General features: G+C 45.1%; 1 protein-coding gene across 1 annotated transcript in view; it reads left to right on the plus strand.

Annotated features, from left to right (window-relative positions):
• The first annotated feature begins 19185 nt into the window (after nucleotides 1-19185).
• The window catches only part of Tmem266 (transmembrane protein 266), a 103498-nt gene continuing 101372 nt past the window's right edge, over nucleotides 19186-21311 (plus strand). Inside the window, exon 1 of the mRNA XM_021656237.2 lies at nucleotides 19186-19304. The gene's annotated coding sequence lies outside the window, so the exon portion shown is untranslated. The remainder of the gene's footprint in view (nucleotides 19305-21311) is intronic.

The raw sequence follows: 21311 nt of genomic DNA on the forward strand, positions 1-21311 counted from the left end.
GAGTGAGTGAGTGAGTGAGTGAGTGGGAGAGCAAAGGAAAAACTGAACAAATCTGAACCTGAACAAATCAAGCAGTGCTTAGGCATAGCTTTTCCTACAAAAATTATTTTAAATTGGGCAGGAGAGATGGCTCAGCTGTTAAATGATAGGCTCACAACCAAAAGATAAAATTTTCTGTGAACGGACCTCCCCTCTCATTAACATGTCATTTCTACAAGGCTTTATTTATAAAAGAAATTTCAGATTATTGAAACATTTCTCAAGGTCTGTTTAAGAAAAACTATTTTTACGTATATGAGTCTTCCCAGTACATGGATGCAGTATGCATAGTGTGTGTGTATGTGTGTGTGTGTGTGTGTGTGTGTGGTGTCCAGTGAAGCTAGGAGAGTGTCACAGCCCCTGGAACTGGAGCTAAGGATGGCTGTGAGCAGCAGCCACGCAGGTGCCGGAAACTGTAACCCTGGCCCTCGGCAGGAGCAGCAGTGTCTTAACTGTTGACTCATCTCTCCGCCCTCCAGTGTCTGCTTTTAATTCTGATCGATCTCTACAGCCGTTTTTAAAAAGAGGCAAGAAAGTCACTGTCTTTTTTGTTGTTTCTCTTTCCTTAAACTCTGTGCTGTGCGCTATCAGATCCTCAGTTTTCCTTAGTTTAATCTGTGATTTCAGGTCACTGATCCCATTTCATCGCCTTCCCTTCGTCTTTTCAAGGCGCGCTATCGCCCCCAGATCCTATTGCACTGTGTGTTTTACAGGAGCATTTAGCAGGTCAGGAGATAGAGGACTGTGGAGAAGTACGGCTTGGTCCTACACGTAGGACTGACACAGTGACGGTCAACTGTGGAGACAGGAGTAGTGGGGAGAGGCCCCGGAGGACAGCAGCACGCAGACGAAGGCGCGGAAAGATCCCGTACTACCAAGCGCAGGCTTGAGATCTGTACGAGAAACCAAGAGCCCTAATGAAACATAACAGGAAGTGGGGAGCCCTGCCCTGTGGGGCTTAACCCAAAGAGGGACGCAAAGCCCTGATGAGCTCCACATGAGCAGCCCTACAAAAACAGTTTAAAACAGGAGCCTAACCCTAAGGACCCTGGCACTTTCCCCCAAGAGATCAACATCAAGAACAACTGGTGCTATAAAATTTAATCTTCCCTGAGCTAGCGAGCTGTTTGCTCATCTAGCCAGACAGGGGAAATGCCATGTCTCTATCTCTCCTTGAAGGATTTTTTTAAAAATAATTTTTCTTTAATCTTGTCTGGTATGATAAATAAAATTTATCCCCATGCTTTTTGGCTTGCCACCAGCATCCCCTGCGCATTTTGGCAGCCTGGACAGAGAACTTTCTCTTTGCCTCCTGTCTTAGCTGGGGTTTCTCCTGCCGAGTTAAACAACAGGATCAAAAGAAACCTGGAGAAGAGAGGGTTTATTTCATCTGATAGCTTATCGCTCATCTTCCAGGGAAGTTAGGGCAAAAACTCAAGGCAAAGAACTTGGAGGCGGAAACTGACGCAGAGGCCAGGGAGGAAGGCTGCTTACTTAGGCCTGCTCCCCATGGCTGGCTCAGCCTGCTATCTTATACCATCCAGGACCACCAGCCCAGAAGTGGCACCACCCCAGTGAGCTGGGCCCTCCCACAGTAATCCAGAAGCTGCGCCACAGGCCTGCCCACAGGCCAGTCTTGTGGGAACAATTTTATAAGTGCTATGCTCTCTTCCGAAACGACTCTGGCTTGTGTGGAGTTGACATAAAACTAGCCAGCATGCCTTCCTTGGCTTCTCCTCACTCTAGTACTTGTGGGGTCAGCTGATGGGCCAAGGACTGATTAGGATTACTGAGCCGCTCTCCAGGAAGCACCCAGGGCCTTCAGCCTGTGGCTCTGGCCTGCTGTCATCATCAAGGTTAAGGAGTTCCAAGGTTAAGGCGTCTCTTGTGGAAACACCTCACTTCCCATTTTCAAGAAAAGAACCCTGGCTATGAGTTTACTTGGGCAGCATCAGAAGGCAATGGACAAAGAAAGGTGTTCTTTAGCCCACAAGGGTATGAGAGGCACTTTAATTCCTCCTGGGGGGCCCCCTCATTCTCCACATGGCATAGAAGACAGCAGTAGCTCATGAAAATGGGTCTGCACATACCATGAGGACCCTTCTGCCAGCCCTCTCTTCTTCCTCCACCACAGCTCTCCAGAGTGGGGGGGGGGGGTGAGCATGTGGCTGACGGTGTCTGTGCTTGTACAGGAGGGCCCAGCCAGACTTCCTGATCCAAGAGACCAACAGTAACCAGGTGAGTGCCCTTCGCTTCCACTCGTGACTAATTTGACTCATTTGTGACAGTTTAGTTTGTGAGCTTTCTGTTCAAGGTCAATCTAGCCTGATCCACCAGGTTGGTTTGGCTCCAGAGAGAAACTGTATACTGCCTCTGGGAATTGCGGGAGACTCTATTCTAAGAGGCAGCCTCACATTAGAGCAGGCCTCAGTCGAATCCGTACAGTGAGACTGGGTTTCACTCTGACGTGAGGAGAGATCTGTTGTCCTCTGAGGTAAATGTATGTCTCTGGAACCCAGGTGACAGACCCATGTCCCTTCTGACTCACCCCTGGGATATTGTCTTAAGAACTGGTCTAAATTTGATTCTCAGACTCTGAAAAAAAAATTAAAAAAAAAAAGGAAGGAAAGAAAGAAAACAATTTCTTTCACAAAACTTGACTTCGACACACTTCCAGATCAATGATGCTGGCTACCCCAGGACACATCAAACTCTTATTGCATCCTGCAATTAGATGTCTTTGTCTGTAGTTTAGGAAAGGACTCAGAGCTCTGATAGCCAAGCCTTCAGGACTGTGACAAGACCCCCAGATGCAGGGGGGATGTCTTGTGTATTTTACTAGGCCCCACTACCTTAGCTCCTCAACAGCTGACATCTTTGACCACCTCCTGTTTGTATACAGCCATGCTCAACTTCTCCACCGCCACCTGCACCCCCATTTTCCCCTTCAGCTTCTCCTATTCTTCCTCCCCCCTCCCAAGGTCTATTTCCAATCACATCCCTCTTTACCCAGAATTCTCTCTATCACACACTTGTTAAGGGACTTCATACAGGAAGGCAGGGAAGAATGAAAGCCATTCTTGCTCCCTTCAGAGAACAGCCTTTCACTTTGCAAGGTGCTAATAAAGATGGCAGCACCATCGGCTACACACCTCTTTCCTCAGGCCTAATCTGTCCTCAGTACAATCCAAATAGGATCTTTCAGCCAGGATCCCTTTAGCTGCATTAGGGGATTCGGAGGTTTCATTGTGGCTTTTGATATAACATAGCAACACACCTATATCATTTTAATTATCTGCTTGCACCCATGAACAATTTAAAACTACTGCTTCTCCTGTAGAAAAAATTTCCTCTTGATGAGGTGGCTAATGGGAATGTTGGTACACATTCCCATTCCCCTGATCTGTCCCAAATATAAACCAAATCAGGATCTGCTAGCCATGATCCTCCCCAGCTTCATTAAAGAATTCAAAGGATCACCGAGCTTTTGACTTCAGCTAACAGAGCGTCTCCATCACTCTGATCACCTGCTGCACAGAGAGAAGCCCCCTCTGATCCTCCACATGTGTCTGATGAGGTATGTGTGTTCATTATCTAGTTACAGCCAGGCCAGCTTCCATAGCTAGCACTGTGACAAGCTCCCACTGGTCATGTGACGAAGGACCCACTGAGATAATATGATTACCCATGTATTAAAGGGAATTAAAGTGCCATTATCAAACCTGTTAGCTGTAACAGTGCGTAGAACGCCAACACAGGAAGCTGCCAAGAATCCAGTCTCTTTCAATTTTGGCTAGCTGAAACCATGTTCAAGTGTACCAGTGTGGACCCCGCTAGACAGGAAGGCTACGCCATCCTGGCTGTACATTTTATAAGCCAGTTTCTCCAGAGAGCAGACAACAGCTTCAAATACTACAGCAGGGACTAAGACTTTATTAGACACAGGCTTCACAATTTTTTTTTTTATACCCAAGAGGAGACTTCAAGAGCCAGAAAAGCCAAACTGGAGGATGGAAAGGTTAAATATGACAGGCTATCTTAGCATGGGGCTGCAGGCTTCTCCTCCAGCTCAGGAAATCCTAGAGTGCCACCTCGTGGCTAAACAGTTCAGTCTAAGGACTAAACCAGCCTCTTGGTCACGACTCTTCTATATCCTGTGGTCAGGCTGCACATTTCAGCCACCAGTGCCTAAAGCTTTCAGACTAGAAGCTTCTTCTAAGCTTATGTCTAATCTGCAAAGTGGGGGCTCACTGAAAGCAAATAGTCCCCTCTTCTACATGCTGGATGTATGAGCTCCAGCCAAGGCCATCATGATCAGGTTAAACCTGAAAAATGCCAAATGTCCATGACTACCTAAACTACAAAAGACTGTATTGAAGAGGACTGATGGGGCACTGAGGCGACGAGGCTTGTATTTTTTTCTGTCTCCATGGAGATGAACTTGATTACGATACATACTAAGAAGAAGCAACTTTTCCACTTTGTGTGGTTAGATCTCCCATTGCCCAGTTCTCTTCACCAGAAGCGCCAGCCATCCCACTGTCCTCCCCTCTTGACCTGTAGGGCAGGCAAACATTTTTCTACTCATTTTTGTCTGGTCCTACCATGCTGCCCTGATTCCAGGGTAGAGATACCATGTCTAAATTTCAGAGCTGCTTCTTCAGGCTTTTTGAAACTCCAGATGCTGTGGTGTCATTTCTAACACCTGGTCCTCTGTCCTGAATAGTCTGGAGCTCTCTGGAGCATCACCCAAAATGTTCCCCTGCTGTCTGAGCTACTTCCATCCCCGGACACTCCCTTTATAACTATCATTGAGGGGCCCAGCAGCCTCCCCGAAGCCCCCAGTTATTGAAGGCTGGGGGCATGCGAAGCTCACAGCTTCTCATTGACAAATCCCTGGCTTCTAGGTACCCACACCCATGTAACTCTTGATGCAACAACCTTTTCTTGGCAGTAAAGACGGCAGTAAAGATGGCCTGGCCTGAGGAGCACAAATGAGGCTTTAGTCCTGATCTAACCCATAATTCCAAACCCTTATACCTTCTTGGGGCAGATGCTCTCCAAAATCTCCCGGCTCCTAGCATTAGACCTTGAGGATGCCGTGTTGTGTACTCACATTCACCTAGACCCTCAGTTCCTATGTGGCTTCAAAGGACTGGACATTCCTACTCTCTCACCTTCTCACAGTTTAGATGAGCTGTGACACCCTTATGCACTGTGGATGGGAATGGAAATTGGTCCAGCCTCTGTGAAATCAGTATGGAAATTCTTTAAAAACCTTAGAATGGAACTACCATGTGACCCAGACATACCACTTCTGGTCTAAATTAACATACATCAGAGATACCCAGACATCTGTATTTATTATAGTACTATTCACACACGCCATATTCTGGGATCATTCATGGAGAGACAAATGGACAAAGAAAGGTGGTTTATATGTGCAATGGAGTTTTATTCTAGCCAGGCCGTGGTGGTGCACACCTTTAATCCCAGCATTCAGGAGGCAGAGGCAGGAGGATCTCTGTGAGTTCGTGGTCAGCCTGGTCTACATGCCAAGTTTCAGGATAGCCAGGGCTACACAGAGAAACCCTGTCTTGTAAAACAAAACAAAAAACAAACAAAAAGAAACTCTATCATTTGTTAGAAAACGAATTTAACTGGAGATTCTCATATTCAGCAAGAATGAACCAGACACACAAAGAAAAATATTGTGTTTTTTTTCACATTTGTTCCTGAAATTCTTTGCAGATACACAAAATCATTTGTTCATATTCATACATCTGCCATGAAAACAGAAGGTGGCTTGGGTAAAGGAAGAGACCAGTGGGGGAGAGAGCAACGGAAGGGAGAGAGCAGGGAGGGCTGATCACTAAGCGCATGATAAGAAACTGTGTGTGTGAAACCAAACACTGAGTGCTCAGAAAAGGCTTTTCCTTCCCTCCCTGTTCTGCATCTCACTCCTGCTCCCAGTCCTCAGCTTGCTCTCCTCTGAAGACACTCCTGCTCCCTCGTGGCTCACAGGACTCCTTGCTGAGCCCTGATTGCTTTCTTGACTTGTAATTCAGCAGCGACCTCTCTGTCTTCCGTGTTGCCCCCACCCCCCACCCAGCAGGCAGCAGCCAAGGCTCCAGCTTTTCTCCCTCAAGCTCCCAAAACATCATCCTGCAGTTCCTTCCGGGTTTCTTCTTTTGTTTAGGTTTTTATTAACTCAGTGTGTGTGAGAGTGTGTGTATGTACACACTCATGCACATGGAGGTCAGAGAACTACTGCTAGAGTGGTTCCTCCTTTAACCATGTGGAGCTCATGGTTGACTCAGGCTTGAGCGTAAAAGCTTTTACTCTGCTGAGTTTTAACATCACCACGACTACCCCCCACCACCACCATGCCTGTGAGACAAAAAACTGTGCAAAAGTGACCTGTGTCTTCTAGTGAGTGTCTAAAGCTCAAGAGAATGGGATCTCTAGCCTTGGGGGAGAGACCTCACTTTGCAGCTGGGTTGGCTCAATCACTTTGGCAAGGGACCTCCCCTAGGAAGGTAGAATCAGCTGAGACTGTGTTAAAGAGACGGGGCAGAAGAATTGGTCCTTTAGTGAGATACTGTATTTTTCCTTCCCCCCAAGCCTCTGCCTCCAGCGGAGGCTAAAAGCCATGCAGGAGTGTACGTCTCCCACTCATAATTTTACCTTTCTTCTCTTTCCTGAGCGTGTTTTCCTTAACATTTCGGGCTCCCCTTGCCCCGTAATTTGGACATCCTTTCCCTTTCCCTAAAACTCCCCTCCCTGCTCTGTGGCTGCTTGCCAGCCCCCAGTCTGACCTCCATGCCAGTCTGAGTGACATGGCTTTTTCTTTCTCTCCTTCAGGGAGCGGCTTTACTGTTTGCCTGCCCTGCAGTTTTAAACTCTAATAAAATTATCCTTGTGCTTTCGTGTGAGTCTGTTCTTAAATTCCTTTACTAAAGAGACTACAGGCCCCCAAAGGGACCCAAATGCAGCGACAGAAACACCAGGAAAAGATTCTGTATATTTCCAGGCCATTGTGTCATCTCGGCTGTACATTGGAACGCTGCTATAGGCAAGGCAGAGAACACCGGCTTTCCCTTCTCTAAAGTCTGGCCGAAGTTAAATAAATCAAATTGATTTTTACCAAGTTCTGGCTCCTATTTGTTTGCTGGGTTTGGTGATTTGGTTTGTTTGACTTTGGTTTTTCAGTAAGCATGGAAATTCACTAAAAATAAGCCACAGGTTTTAAGAAACCAATCTTTGGCAAAACAATTCAGACATTTGCTGAAGTAGGGAGAGCACCTGGTGCAGAGTTTCGGAAACGAATTGAATATATTTCATATAGAGACTGACCCCCACTCACAAGGACCAATCACATCTAGTACCCATGCCTGGGAGGATGGTCCTTCAGGATTTCTGCCTTGCAGCCTTTCCTTCCTTCAGATCTGGAGCTCGAAAATGCTCATGTTTATTAACAACTGTTTCTATGGCAGCAGAGGCCTGGTTTTAGGGCTCAGGGGTGGAAGCTATTTATAAGCCAAAGAATAATAGCACATGTCAATAGCAGCTTTTATTGATGAAGTCCTTTTGGGATCGCTGGGATAAATGACACGGTAACAGGAAAAATATAGTCACCATGCCTATCGTCTACTGAAGCCACATCTGGATTCTAATGTTGTTTCTCACCTAGGTCCACTGACTACATGCAATGCGCCAGCCCATGCAAGTTTCATCTCTCAAGAATCAATACATTTGACCCCTGGCATTTACATATTAGGTGCATGGGATGGAATGAATCCTCTCTGCGACAGCTTTCCTACAGCGTTAGACAGAGGGCAGGCTTTGTGGAGTACAATGCTTGCCATGTCCTTCTGACTAGTAACAGCTGGCCTTCCCCAAGCCACAAGCCCCTCCCATCCCCAAATATAGACATAAGCTCTTCTTTTAAAATGTTTATGGAATGAATAAAACAATTTTCTTTCCAGTTAGCAACTCACAAAAGCTACCTTCCTTCCTGTAGATTGTGCCATCTAAAACATATTAAAATCAGCCATTCGAAGGGGGATGGTTCCCAAGCAACCATCAACTCACACTTTTGATAGATATAAAAAACTATGTAGCGTAGGTACATGGCATTCAGAGCATGCGTTCGGAAAGCAAGAAGGTTAGTTCCAGAAACTGCTCCACCCCACCATAAGTATGTAACACTGGGCAACGCAGCGTTGTGACCCATTTCCTCATTATCCTCATTATACAAGGGACAGAGAGAAGTGGACAGGTGGAGGATCTTTAATCTGAAATCTTAAATGCTGCAAAAACAACAAGGTTGGCATCATCATGTCAGTGTTCAAATCTCCGGTATCAGAGCTCAGAACAGTTCACATTTTTAGATTAGAGATATTTTACCAGTAAATTCTATGCAAATATTTGAGAAAAAACAAAACAACAACAACAACAACAAAAAAAAACCCAAAAAAACAAAAACCTCTAAAATCTGAAACACTTCTGGCCCAAAGCATTCCAGATTAAAAAAACAAAAAACAAACAAACAAAAAAAACACTTAACCTCATCTACTGCAAAGGAACACATAAGCACAAAGTGAATTTGTACATGTAAAGTGCCTGGGGAATAGGCCACAATCCAGACAAAACCAAATTGTGTATGGCTGCATTTTAAGCATCATAAAAATGATGTCAGAATGATTACTTTATTCTTAAAATGTGTAACACAAATTCTCCCAATTAAACCCATCAAGAATCAGTGTCCAGGCTGGCTTCCATGCAATTTACATGTTCTTAAACTACAACCTCATGGTGATAACAAACTCTACTCTCTCCCAGCAGGACTAAATCCTGAGTTTTTCAGGTTTCCTACGAAATGCTATGGTTCCATACGACGATGTTAAGGACAGAGGGACTGCAGTTCTCCCAAAGCCTACCATACCCTCAGGGGTGTCCCCCACCCTGGTCTCTCTAGAGGTCTGTGTCTCTGAGGTCTAGAGACTTAGCTTATAAGTCAACACATAGGGCATGTGTGTTAGCATTATCCCTGAAATGAGGGTGGCATGGGACAAAATGAATCCTGTGACAGGGTTAGACCGTGTTAGACAGAGGGTGGGCTTGGTAGTATACAAGGTTTGCCATACCACCGGTCTTCAGAATAGTAAATAGGCCTTCCCCATGCAACGAGTCCCTCCCCTCTCTGAATGTACTGACATAAAGTCACATGACTTCATGTGTATACGCCCTTCTCAGGCCTGAGTAGTTACCAGTCTTCTCAGTTATATAGAACCAACTGATGATTCTTTTTCTTTCCTCACATCAATTATTTTAACAGATGTCTTTATCCTACAATGAAGTTTCTCTCCTCTCAAATGCTATTACACTTCTTTTTAATTAATTTTTTATTTTTTATATATTAATTACAGTTTATTCATTTGCTATTACACTTTTATTGCATTTTCAAACCTGCTTAAGCATAGCTTCTTTTCATTTGTGACTTTCACTTTCAAGTGAATGAGATGTCCCGCACAAATCTTGGGTACTTGAACACTCGTTTGGGAGGTTTAGAAAGCTGTTTTCAGAAGTGTGTTACTGGGAGAAGGCTTTAAAGGCTTAAAGACTCAAGCCATTTCAAGTTCGCCCTCTCTGCTTCGTGTTTGCTGTTCAAGAGGTGAGCTCTCAGCTGGCTTTGCTGGCCACCTTCCCTTTGTTCCACCATCATGGACTCTGACCTGCCAGCACCATACACTTAAACTCTTCCTTCTGCATGTTGCCTTGCTCGTGGTGTTTTATCGCAACAACAGAAAGGTAACTAAAGGCAGTTAAATTCTCCAACTTCCCCGTCATCTTCCTGACTTGTTTGACCCTCACCTATATCTACTAGAAAGTCCATTTCTTTGAAGACAAACTTTTGATCTCACATGAATTTCTTCTCCACTTTTCTGTTGTTGTTTGCTTGTTTTCCTTGGTTTTTGTAACAGGGTCTTTCTGTCATAGCTGTGGTGGTTTGAACAGGAATGGCCCCATAGACTCATGTGTTTGACTGGTTGGCCATAGGGAGTGGCACTATTAGGAGGTGTGGCCTTGTTGGAAAGGTGTGGCCTACTAGGAGGAGGTGTGTGGTTGTGGAGGTTGGCTCAAGGTATGCTGAGTGTGGCACCCAGCTTCTCCTTGCTGCCACCTGAGGATCAAGATGTAGAACCCTCAGCTCCCTCCAGCACCGCGTCTGCCTGCAGGCTGCCATGCTTCCCGCCATGATGATAATAGACTGAGCCTCTGAACGGTAAGCCAGCCCTAAAGAGTTTTCCTTTACAAGAGTTGCTGTGGTTATGTTGTCTCTTCACAGCAATGAAACCTAACCAAGACAATAGCCCAGGCTGGTAATTAAGTCACAATCATTCTGCCTCAGCCTTTCTGCCCTGGGATTAAATATGTGATCCAGCACAATCCCTCTTTTTCACTTCTCTCAGACTTCACTCTAAAATCTGGCCCAGGTGTGATGGTGTGTGCCTGTAACCACAGCCCTCTGGAGGCTGAGGCAGAAGGGCTGCTTTAAGTTCAAGGCCAGTTTGAGCTACATTGTGAATTTCAGTTCAGCCTTGCCCATAGACTAAGACCTTGTCTCAAAATAAATAAACAAATAAAATAAAAAAAATCACCTTCAGGCCACAAAGTGCTTTTTCCAACCTCACTATCCTTTATGCTTTCTCTGACTCAATTAAAAGAAGTAGAAAATAGCCTTTTTCTTGTTTCCAACCATCTTTAGATTGCCACAGTGTGGTTCCCCTCACATCGTATCTCCAATCTCACAGAACTATTCTCAATAATCCTTCTTGAATGTGCTATTTTTAAATTCTGCCTCACGTCATTCTCTCCACTCTTGATGGAGGCGACTCATTAAGAATCCACAATTCAGTGTCAATGTTAACATAAAGGTACTTGGAGAACATTACATGACCCATAAAACAGATCAGTGACAGTCACATGACCAGTGGAATAAACAGAATAAAATACAAGGCTTTCTCTGCTTAAAACTTTACAGTTTCCAACAATATAAAAGTCAAGTACGCAAGTTTGCATGTTTTATTTTTAGAAACATGTAGCCGTGTCTGCAGACATGGCTCACCTCCGGCTTGCTGAGCAAGGGCTAACAGCATTATAGGGCCAGGGAGCTTTGGGACAGGTACACACATGGGCAAATAGGGTGTTGCTGTGGGATGATCACAACTTAGAAGACCTTCCCGAAAAAGAATTCTACAGTTTCCCAAAGTATCCGATTCTGATCTGAAAGTCTTCTTAATTCCACAATCTTTTCATTTTTCTCACCTGAGTTTCCCCTGTAGGTTATAGAGGCAGGGGAGCACTCCTCAGTGTGAGCGAGCATTTCACCTACGTGAAGGCTGCTCTGACCACCTCGCCACCACCAGCCCCCAGTGTTCTAATCATGACAGCGTGGACTTTCTCCAGACTCGTCCATTCCAAACTCTTAACTCTGTTCATATTATTTTTACAATACAAAGACCAGGCACACAGTACTTTGATATTTCTGATATGCTATTCTTCTGGCTAACATTTAATGGAAAACAGGCTTCTCAAGTATTAGAATTGAAAATGACTTGAAAAATTGAAAAATTACATGATTTTACATGTTACAGAGAAGACTCTTTATTGTCTGTTAAGCCAACTAATCCCTAAACTTACAGCCAATGAGCTGCCTATGCACAGACGTTCCTCCTGAAATCACTTTAAGATGAGATCACCTACCTCCACACTGTTGGACCTCATTCCTCTCCTTGTTCTAGGCTGCATAGTGCAGGGCAGACGGGCCTTCTTCTGGGGCTCACCTCCACTGTTTCTGTTTAAACAGGAATTTAAACAGGATTTTAAACATGGCCACCATAAAGGACAGATTCAAAACAAAGAATTAGTTTAGCAATACATGAAAAGAGGAATGTATGATACTTATAAATTTCATATGAATTTTCAGTGAGCTCAAGGGACTTAGGAAGAAAATTAGGAAGAGAAACTTCCCTTGGTTGATATAGTTAGTTAACCCTTATGTCTCAGATAAGTGATTTTAAAGTCCCAGGAAGGGCTGGAGAGATGACTCAGAAGTTAAAAGCTCTTGTTGCTCTCACAGAGGACCTGAGCTCAATTCCCAGCACCCATACAGTGGTTCACAAATTATCCGCAACTCCAGTTCTGGGTGATTCGATGCATTCTTACCACTGTAGGCACAAGGCACACATATGGCACACATCCATACATGTAAGCCAAACATCCATACACACAAGCATATAAAAAAAATATAAGATCTAAACAATTGAAGTTCCCAGACACCTATTTGTTCTTATTTCCAAACACAAGGTTAGAGGTTAGAGTAATAGAAAAATCAAATTTCATTTAAAAATTACTAAATAAAAGGAACCCTTTGAAACATACAGGCCAGGTTTGGTTGAAGAGCCCATCTAGTTTTGGGAGTATGACAGGTATTTTTGCAGGGGGATGCATGAACATGTGTACAGAAGCCAGAGCTTAATGTCACGTGTCTTCTCTGATCACTCTCCACAGTTACTATTTGAGGCAGGGTCTCTCAGTGCATCTGAATCTCAGTCAGCCTAGGCTGACGGGCTAGTCAGTGTCTGCTTTTCTCCATGTACCCCAGCAAATCCTGGAGTTTCACTCCATGCTGCCCTGACAGCTTTTTATGTGGGTTCCGGTGATCCAAATTCAAGTTCCCACGCTAACCCAGCAGGGTTTTCTACCAACTAGGCCATCACCCCAGCCCAAAGAGATTCACTTTTTAATTATGAAATTACTCTTTGTATTGTCTCCCATATGAAAAAAATTTCACAAGCATTATTATAGAAGCCTAATATGGACTATCATTTCAATATGGTGGAAGTGTTCATCAGAAAATATGATCTGCCTACCCTCTATTTGTAAAGTTCATTTTCCCCCAAGGCTTTTATTCTATATGGAACTGAAACATCACAACAGTGGCTCAAAACTACATAAAATTATATAAAAGTATCCTATGCAAACATTGGAATGCGTAACAGTTCTGGACCTTTTCATCGTCACACAAATAAGAACACAATAGATTTAATAACCGTATGTTTATCAAAAACTTATCTACTTTCAAGCTTGACCATATTAGTACTTTATTTTCTGGCTCACTTTTTAAGTCTGATAAGTTAACAAAATCATTTTTTTCTCTTCTTTAGACAGAATAAACATAATAATATCTCTAACACTAGAAAGGGTTAGAAAGTACCTTGAGTGAGTTCAGTTTTCTCTAAGTCAATCCCCATTGCTTTAGTGAATGAAGACGGCAGCATGACTTAAGAGCAGAGACCATGGGACCCAGAATGCTTTTCCAGCTGCATCACACGGCTCAGATTTGCTTGGGCACAGCTCTGGGCACACTCGCAGCAGCGAGGCAAGAGGGCTGAACTTCAGACCTCTGAATCGGACTGCCTAGGTCTAAATCCAGACTCCATACAGACTACATGATCAGGAGCAAGTTAGCTATTCCCTCTGTCTCCATTATAAATAAGATTAATGGTAACTGCACATTTCCAAAAGAGTTGTTATGAAAAATCAATACAAACAGAGCTTATAGACTCATCATCAACTATAAGCAGTTGATAAATGTCAACAATTATTACAAGTTGTCCTAGTTAGAGTTACTGTCACTGTGATGAACACCAAAACCAAAGCAACTTGGGGAAGAAAAAGTTCATTTTAGCTTACACTTCCAGATGACAATCCATCCCTAAGGTAGCCAGGGCAGGAACTCAAGCAGGGTAGGAACCTGGAGGCAAGAGCTGATGCAGAGGCCATGGAGGAGCGCTGCTTGCTAGCTTGTTTCCCATGGCTTGCTCAGCCTGCTTTCTTACAGAACTCTGGATCAGGGCTGGCACTACCCATCATGGGCGGGGCCCTCCCCTGTCAACCACTAATTAAGAAAATGCCTTACAACCAGATTTAATGGAGGCATTTTCTCAGTGAGGTTCCCTTTAAGATATCCCTTTCAGATAACTGTAGCTTATGTCAGGCTGACATAAAACTACCCAGCACAGAAGTCTGTCAATAAAAATAAGGGGCTGTCTTTGCTATGTTTAACATAGCCTAAGGACGGTGTACCAGAACTGAGTTCTGAATCACTTGTTTTTCAAATATGTATTCATTGATATTCCACTTTGACTTATGAGCTGTGTAGCCAATGAAACAGTCAGCCCATGAAGCACAGGAAAACTTCCAAATAGAAATACCTAGGAAGGCTCACTTGAAAACCACTACTCATTTGGTGACCCTCTGGGACCAGCTACTCAGAGTACCTGATATTCTACAGATACCTCTACCATATACAAAAGTATTTTCAGTAATGATCACAAAGTGAAATGTTAGTAGGCAGGAAATAATGATGGTGAAAACTCCCTTATAACTCTATTTACAATAAAATACAATCTTTTTTTTTTGTTTTGTTTTGTTTTTCAGTACAGGGTTTCTCTGTGTAGCCCTGTCTTGTCTGTCCTGGAACTCTTTGTAGACCAGGCTGGCCTTGAACTCTCAGAGATCTCCCTGTCTCTGCCTTCCATGTTCTGGGGTTAAAGGTGTGTGCCATCATGCCAGCTAATAAAATACATTTTATAGTAATAAAACTGTGATGGAATTTGTTCATGTTTTGGGGAAAAGAATGCCTGCATTTTGGCTTGTCACAGTACTAAGCTTCATAATACTTCTATTTTCCAGATATGGCCTTTAGCTCTGAAGCAAATATTAACAATTAAGAAATTATTGATTAATTGTTAAATAAGTTATTAATAAATTAAATTATTTAAAAATTAATAAATTTTAATAAAGTTAAGCATATCTAAAATCAACTGGTCAAATCATAATTTCCCACATAAACTAAAAATAGGTAATGGTCAGCCAAAAATATAATTCGAAGCTTTTCCATACTGAGTGGAGTGTGGACATATTCATGAGGCTGAAGCAGGACGATTTCCATGAGTTTAGGATTCGTGGAATGAGACGCTGTCTCAAACAACCACAAAAAACTTGCATTTATGAAAAGTTCCAGATGACAACACAGAATGGCAATGCAGGGTGCCAGAGGTCTGTTCTTGAGCCTTACAGTCGCATGTAGGGAGGGACGGGTTAAGACAGGAACTCAACTCTTGGCTTGCCTTGAACGTTTATGAACTTCCCTGGAATACACCCAGCAGCTAAGGTCGTGCTTAACTAAAGGCCAACTGCAGCAGAGAGTCAAGTTAGTGCCCGTGTGGAGGGCAAAGTGTCAAAGGCTAAATGGTTAAAACACACTAATTTGGAAGTGTGCTGGTGATAAGTCTAGTGCCTTCTTCCAGTATGAAATATTCTTTCTCTTTCTCTGTGTGTGTTTTATGAGAAATTAAACCTTTTTCTTTTAATATTGTTTTGAGAAAGAATCTAGTAAATGTGCAGGCCAGCCCCAAACTGTCTATGTAGTTAAGGTAGGCCTCAAACTTTTCATCTCCTGCCTCAGCCTCCTGAGGAGCTGGGGTTACAGGTCAGAACTATGAGGCTTGGTAAGAAAACTTTTTGCAGTTGTTTATTGAAGCTGAATGAATGACCATCTGCATATGAGTGTTGCTAATTATGTCAAATATGTTTACTCATTAAAGCTACCTCATCAGGATTAAAAAAAAAATCTGCTGTTATAGGTTGCTATGAATACTTAAGCCTCAGGTAAATATCACCACACACAATATATTCTACTGTTCCAGCTCTCACTAACACAGATGGCTCTTCTCTGTAAACCCCACAGTAGCAAAGCTATGCTGTAAGGCATTTAGAAGCACTCACAACACACACACACATACATAAACGCAAACAATTTAAGAATTTGGCGTGGAACTCCAAATTGCACAAATCATGAGGCAACAGATTTGTATATATTTTTCCAATTAGTCACTTGAACAGAATTTTTAATCCCGAAACCATTTTTTTTTCCAGACATTCACAGGAACACTGTCATCTTCAATTTGCTTTTCCATAATCTCTCAGCCATGGTCTGAATGCTCATGAAATTCTGTTTATGCGATTATTGTGCTCTTAAAAACACTCTTTTCTCTAGCTTTTCTTTCTTTCTTTCTTTCTTTCTTTCTCTCTTTCTTTCTCTCTTTCTTTCTCTCTCTCTCTCTCTCTCTCTCTCTCTCTCTCTCTCTCTGATTTTGGATTTTTTTTAACAGGGTTTCACTATACAGCTCAGGCTAGCCTTGGGCCTCCTATGTAGCCCAGGGTGACTCTAAACTCATGGTCTGCCTGCATCTGCTTCTCCAGCGCTGGGAGTACTGGGATGCCCCGCCACCCAGAAAAACAAACAAACACCATCTTTTCAAACAAAAGAAGAGGCGGCTTACCTCTAAAGGCATCTTGGCATAGGCGTGCCAATGATACCACCTTAGAAACAGTGTTGTTTGTTAGAAAGTAAGACACAAATCTTAAGCAGTTTCTTCCATCCTGCATCTGAGCTTGTTTTCTTGTTGCTCCTTTACATGCAGACACAAAGGCCTCCCGCCCATTAGTCACCTGCCCTGTATTAAAGCAACACCTGCGCTAATTCACAGCGGGAGGAGCCCCCAGCTTCTGCTCTCAGGAACATCACCTAAGGCAGTTAAAACAAAATTCTCAAGTCAATCTTCTGAAAATCAGATTTCAATGTGTTTGAGAGGCTCCAGAATCTGACTTTAAACAAATGTTCGTCACTGATTCCTAAAAGCCAGGAAAGTTGAGTAACAACACCGAGGACCCTGGTGTAGATTTCACTTGCAGACCAATAGTAAGCCTCTCTGCATCTCAGGATTTAGTATATTATGGAAAGAAGAGGAGGCAAAATTAGAGGAGACATATTGTCACTATGTAGCCGTGTTCATCCGGTCCCCCGTCTCCTGTCCCCTATCCTTCCCTCTCGTCGCCCTCCCGTTCCGTATTCTGCTCTCCCTCCGCCCCAACCTCCCCCTAAAGCTAAGGTTTTCAACACTCTAAAAAAAATAATCTAAGGAAGATTTTTATCTGGGCACCTGCTGTGGCAATGACCCACCACCAGGGGGAAACGTAGAGCTGACACATTGCAAATGTTGGGATTTTTTTTTTTTTAATTTCCGCTGGGTTGCAGAGGAGGGGAGAAGAGAGAAGAGAGAAGAGAGAAGAGAGAAGACATCTGTGGCTGGGGATATAGCTCAGTGGCAGAGCACTTGTGTAGCACAACTGGATTCACTCGCCATGCTGCAAAGCCAAGCAAGCCAGAACGCAATGGCAAAAGATGTCATTGTGTATGTCTCTCTCCAGATCTTCTTGGACAACCATGGGAGGAAAATAATGCCACCCTAAAGTGCATTGGCTTATACTTAAAGGAAAAAAAAAAACTATTAGAATACAAAGTTTCTAGATAAATGGATGAGTCTATTTTTTCTTCCTGTAAATACTTGTCCTACCCTTAGTATTTACTTAGAATTTTATTTATTTAGTCTTTGACTTACAGTTTAGAGTCCATCGTTGAGAGAAGCCGGGGCAGAAGCTGAAGCAGAGGTCATGGAAGAAGACCGCTTGCTGGCTTCCAAGCCTGCTTTCTTATAGCACCCAAGATCACCTACACAATGTTGGCACCGCCCACAGTGGGCTGGACCCTCCCACGTCAATCTTTCATCAAAGCAATGCCCCACAGGCGTGTCTACAGCCAATCTAAAGGAGACAATTCTTAAACTGTAACGGATTCGGTCGTTTATTTTTTATTTTATTTATTTTTTCATTCTGTGGGCTGTCTCCTCTCGATTTTCTGACTGGAGGGGGTGATCACAGAAACTCTGTAACTTCACGCAATTCCATTTATTAATTCCAGGGTTTGTTTTTGTGCCTATTACTGGAGTCTTATTCAGGAAGTCCTGTGTTTATATCTTAATATTTTGCTAGATGTTTAACCGGCTCAACATTGGTCATGGATACTGGTCATTACCTTTAAGTTCTACTAAATGGGTGCGGAATAACATGTTGAGAGGGAAACAGTTTTACTTACAAGTGTATTTATGCCTAGAACTGGTAGGGGAAAAGCTTGTCAAACCACGTGGCTTCTACAACTATTTTTTTCCAAGGATTTTCCCCCCTCTGAAATTAGACAGTACAGATGGTTAAGAAATGTTGGTTGGTGAGGACCAAACCATATATATAAATATATTTTCCCCTCCAGGTGGCCAAAATTAGATGCACGTTCCCTATCTAGACTTTTCTGCTTCTATTAAAGGATTGGTCCGAACCCTTCAGGCAGCCCTATGTATGGCCTGGGTGTTAAAGTCTTCAATTCTGATTTCCTTCCCTTTGTTAGAAAGGCTGGGTGATAAGGCAAGGAAGCCGCGGGGCATTCCTGAAGGCCGCCTGAATCTAGCCAAACAGTGATTTTCTGGAGGGGAAGCCAGGGAGAACCCCGAAGTCACCCAGAAACTTTGTGTCCTCGAGAAAGGAGGGTCTCCGGATCTTGAAAGTAAGAAGGCCAGAACCCAGAAGGAAGCGGCTATATTCTTAGGAGTTGCAAATTCTACAAACGACTGTCCACAGCAGCACCTTAACCCCGGATTGCTCAGTGACTTGGTCCACTCTGGACATTCTCCACCCGGACAGGTGCTTCAAGGGCAGGGCTCTCCATCCGCGACCAACACACACCGTGTGTGTCGCGCGAGGGAGGGATGGGGACCACTGAGAGGTGGGCAGGGCCTTCAAAGGCTCCTTGGGGCAGCACGCTCGCCGGGGGTGGGGGGGGCAGGCAGAACGCTCGGAGGACACCGCGCGTCTCCGCTCACTGCGCACGCACCGCGCGAAAACGCACCGAGGGAGGTGCGGCTGGACCGCAGGCGCCGGCCTCCGCCTCTGGCCCTTGCTCGTGACCGGGTCACCCGCGCCCCGATGCCCGTGCGCCCTTCGGTGGCGGTGACCACCCACGCGCGGCCCCCGCCGTTTCCTAGACAGCCCGGCGGCCCCTCCGCGGCCCCCGGAACGCGCCGGCGGAGGCGCGCGCGCGCGGGCGGCGAGGGCGCAGGCGCGGGCCCGGGAGAGCCGCCGGCGCGAAGGAGCGCGCGCGCGCTGGAGCGGGGTGGGCGGAGGGGCGGAGGGAGCGGCGGGGCCGCGAGGGGGCGGGGGCGGGGGGCGGAGAGGGGAGCCCCGGGAGCGGGAGCGCGGGCCCGGCGCCGCAGAGCAGAGCGAATCCTGAGCCCCGGCAGCAGGTACGTGTCCTCGCAGCCGGCGGCCGCCGGGGCTTCCCCTGCCGTGGCCCGGGCGGGCGGGCGGGCGAGGGAGGCGAGGGTAGGGGCCGGTCGCGGTTTGCACGGTGACTGCCCGGGAGGACTAGGCTCCTGCAGCTGACCTTCATGCCCCGTGCTGGGGAGCCCGGCGACCGACCGCGGGGCAGCCCGGGGTCTTGAGCTCCAGCCTGGGGAATCTGCTTGCCACATGCTTCTTATTTATTTTTGCAAACTGCCCTGGTTCGGGTCCAGCTGCAGATGCCTCACGTCCCATTCTTTGCCTCCGTGTGCCATCTTGCATTTATTAATAAAACATGAAAGCCGGGGGTGCGGGAGGTTTGCTTCTGAGGGGAATCCCATTGCAGTATAGCAAGCGGGCGCCTATTTTCGGTTTTCAGACGTGGCGTAGAGGTGGAAATCCCACACCCTGGGGATTTGTGGCTTGGTTGGTCGTGGCCACTTCCTAGTGGGTTTCCCCGGGTTGTCGCTAGGCGCCCCAGCGGCAGGGTGGACGGTCTGGGAAGGATGGAGGGTTTCGCGTCAGCCTGGCATCCTGTTCAGAGGACAGGTGCAAGCTAACTTGCCAGGGAGGCTTAAACCCAGGAAATTCTCTCTCTAAATTGTTAAGGGGAGGCCTTCAATTGAATGTCTGATACTTGCCTACTCAAACTCATCGCGGTTTTGCATCTGAAGACGATTAAAACGAGCCACCTGTTGGAAGTCAGACCCCATACTCCATTCCGTTTCCTAGACACCCATACTGAGATAACGAAAGGCCAGTACAGGTCTCTTCTGTCTTCTTTGTGTTGCCTGTCATTTGTTTCTTTGGAAATAAAATCTGCCTATGATTTCTTTGCCTTATATGTCAGAGACTAAAATCGTACGATTTATTTGTATTCCATAGACATAGACCACCATACCCTAAGCACTGAATTTCTCCTCAGTGGATGTTACCTATCTCGCTAGCGTTTTTCTCAGCTCTGAAGAAGAGTGGGGAAAGCAGAATGTATGTAGCTGCTTCCCTACCGTCCTCCCCCCAGAAATAATGTAGTGAAAAGAACAGAAAGAGCTGGAAGCACAAAATGAAAATGACTATCGCAAGATGTGGGGCTATGACAGCTGGACCTTAGCACCACACTGCATCATGAGGTGTACTCCTCTGGACTCGGTGCTGAGCTAAAAGTCGTTTGTGGCTGATTTCCTTGGTCCTCACTGCGAGTCTGCTGTCTCTGAGCAGCTGGGTCCTCAAAGGCTAACTGACTTGCCCAAGGTCACACAGTCAGGAGCAGGAAAAGATGCAATTTGTGTGCATCACACCCGCTTGCAGGGCGCTGGGGGCTCACCCTTTAACTCCAGCGTGGCTGCCTCATCCACCTTTCCATTTTCATGTGGGAGCATAGAGGTCCTGAGGCAATTGTTTCCTTTGCTTACCAGTGTTGTGGCTTTCCAATATGAGAAACGGTTGTTCATGAGTGGGACTGTGTGGAATTTCTTTTGTGGCGACTCTGATCCTGTATTATTATTATTATTATTATTATTATTTACAGTTTATTCACTTTGTATCCCGGCAGTGGCCCCCCTCCCTCAACTGATCCTATTTTTAAACACAAGGTCCAAGACAACCTGCTGTAAAACTATCCCACATAATTATGTTAACAAATGTGTTTCGCTCCTAGCTTAAACCCATGAAGTACCTACGTATCATGTGGAGTGCCGGCACATTTTTCACACTCCCAACCACGCTCTCTGTCTTGAACACCATTTTTTTGCTATCACTGCCGGTCATCACAACAATGTCTTATCACACTTAGGGTGCTGTGATGGGGTGACGGAATCCATGCCAGCCATGGGCCATAATCTACTTTCTACAAATGTGGCAGTTATTGAGTCAAGGCTCTTGAAATTTATATTTAATTTCCCCTTTCACAAGTGCATTCTTATAGCTCAGGTGCTGGATTTTGTTACACATTCATAGCAGTTTTCATGGGC

Source organism: Meriones unguiculatus, chromosome 1, assembly GCF_030254825.1.
Source record: "Meriones unguiculatus strain TT.TT164.6M chromosome 1, Bangor_MerUng_6.1, whole genome shotgun sequence".
Taxonomy (NCBI): Eukaryota; Metazoa; Chordata; class Mammalia; order Rodentia; family Muridae; genus Meriones; species Meriones unguiculatus.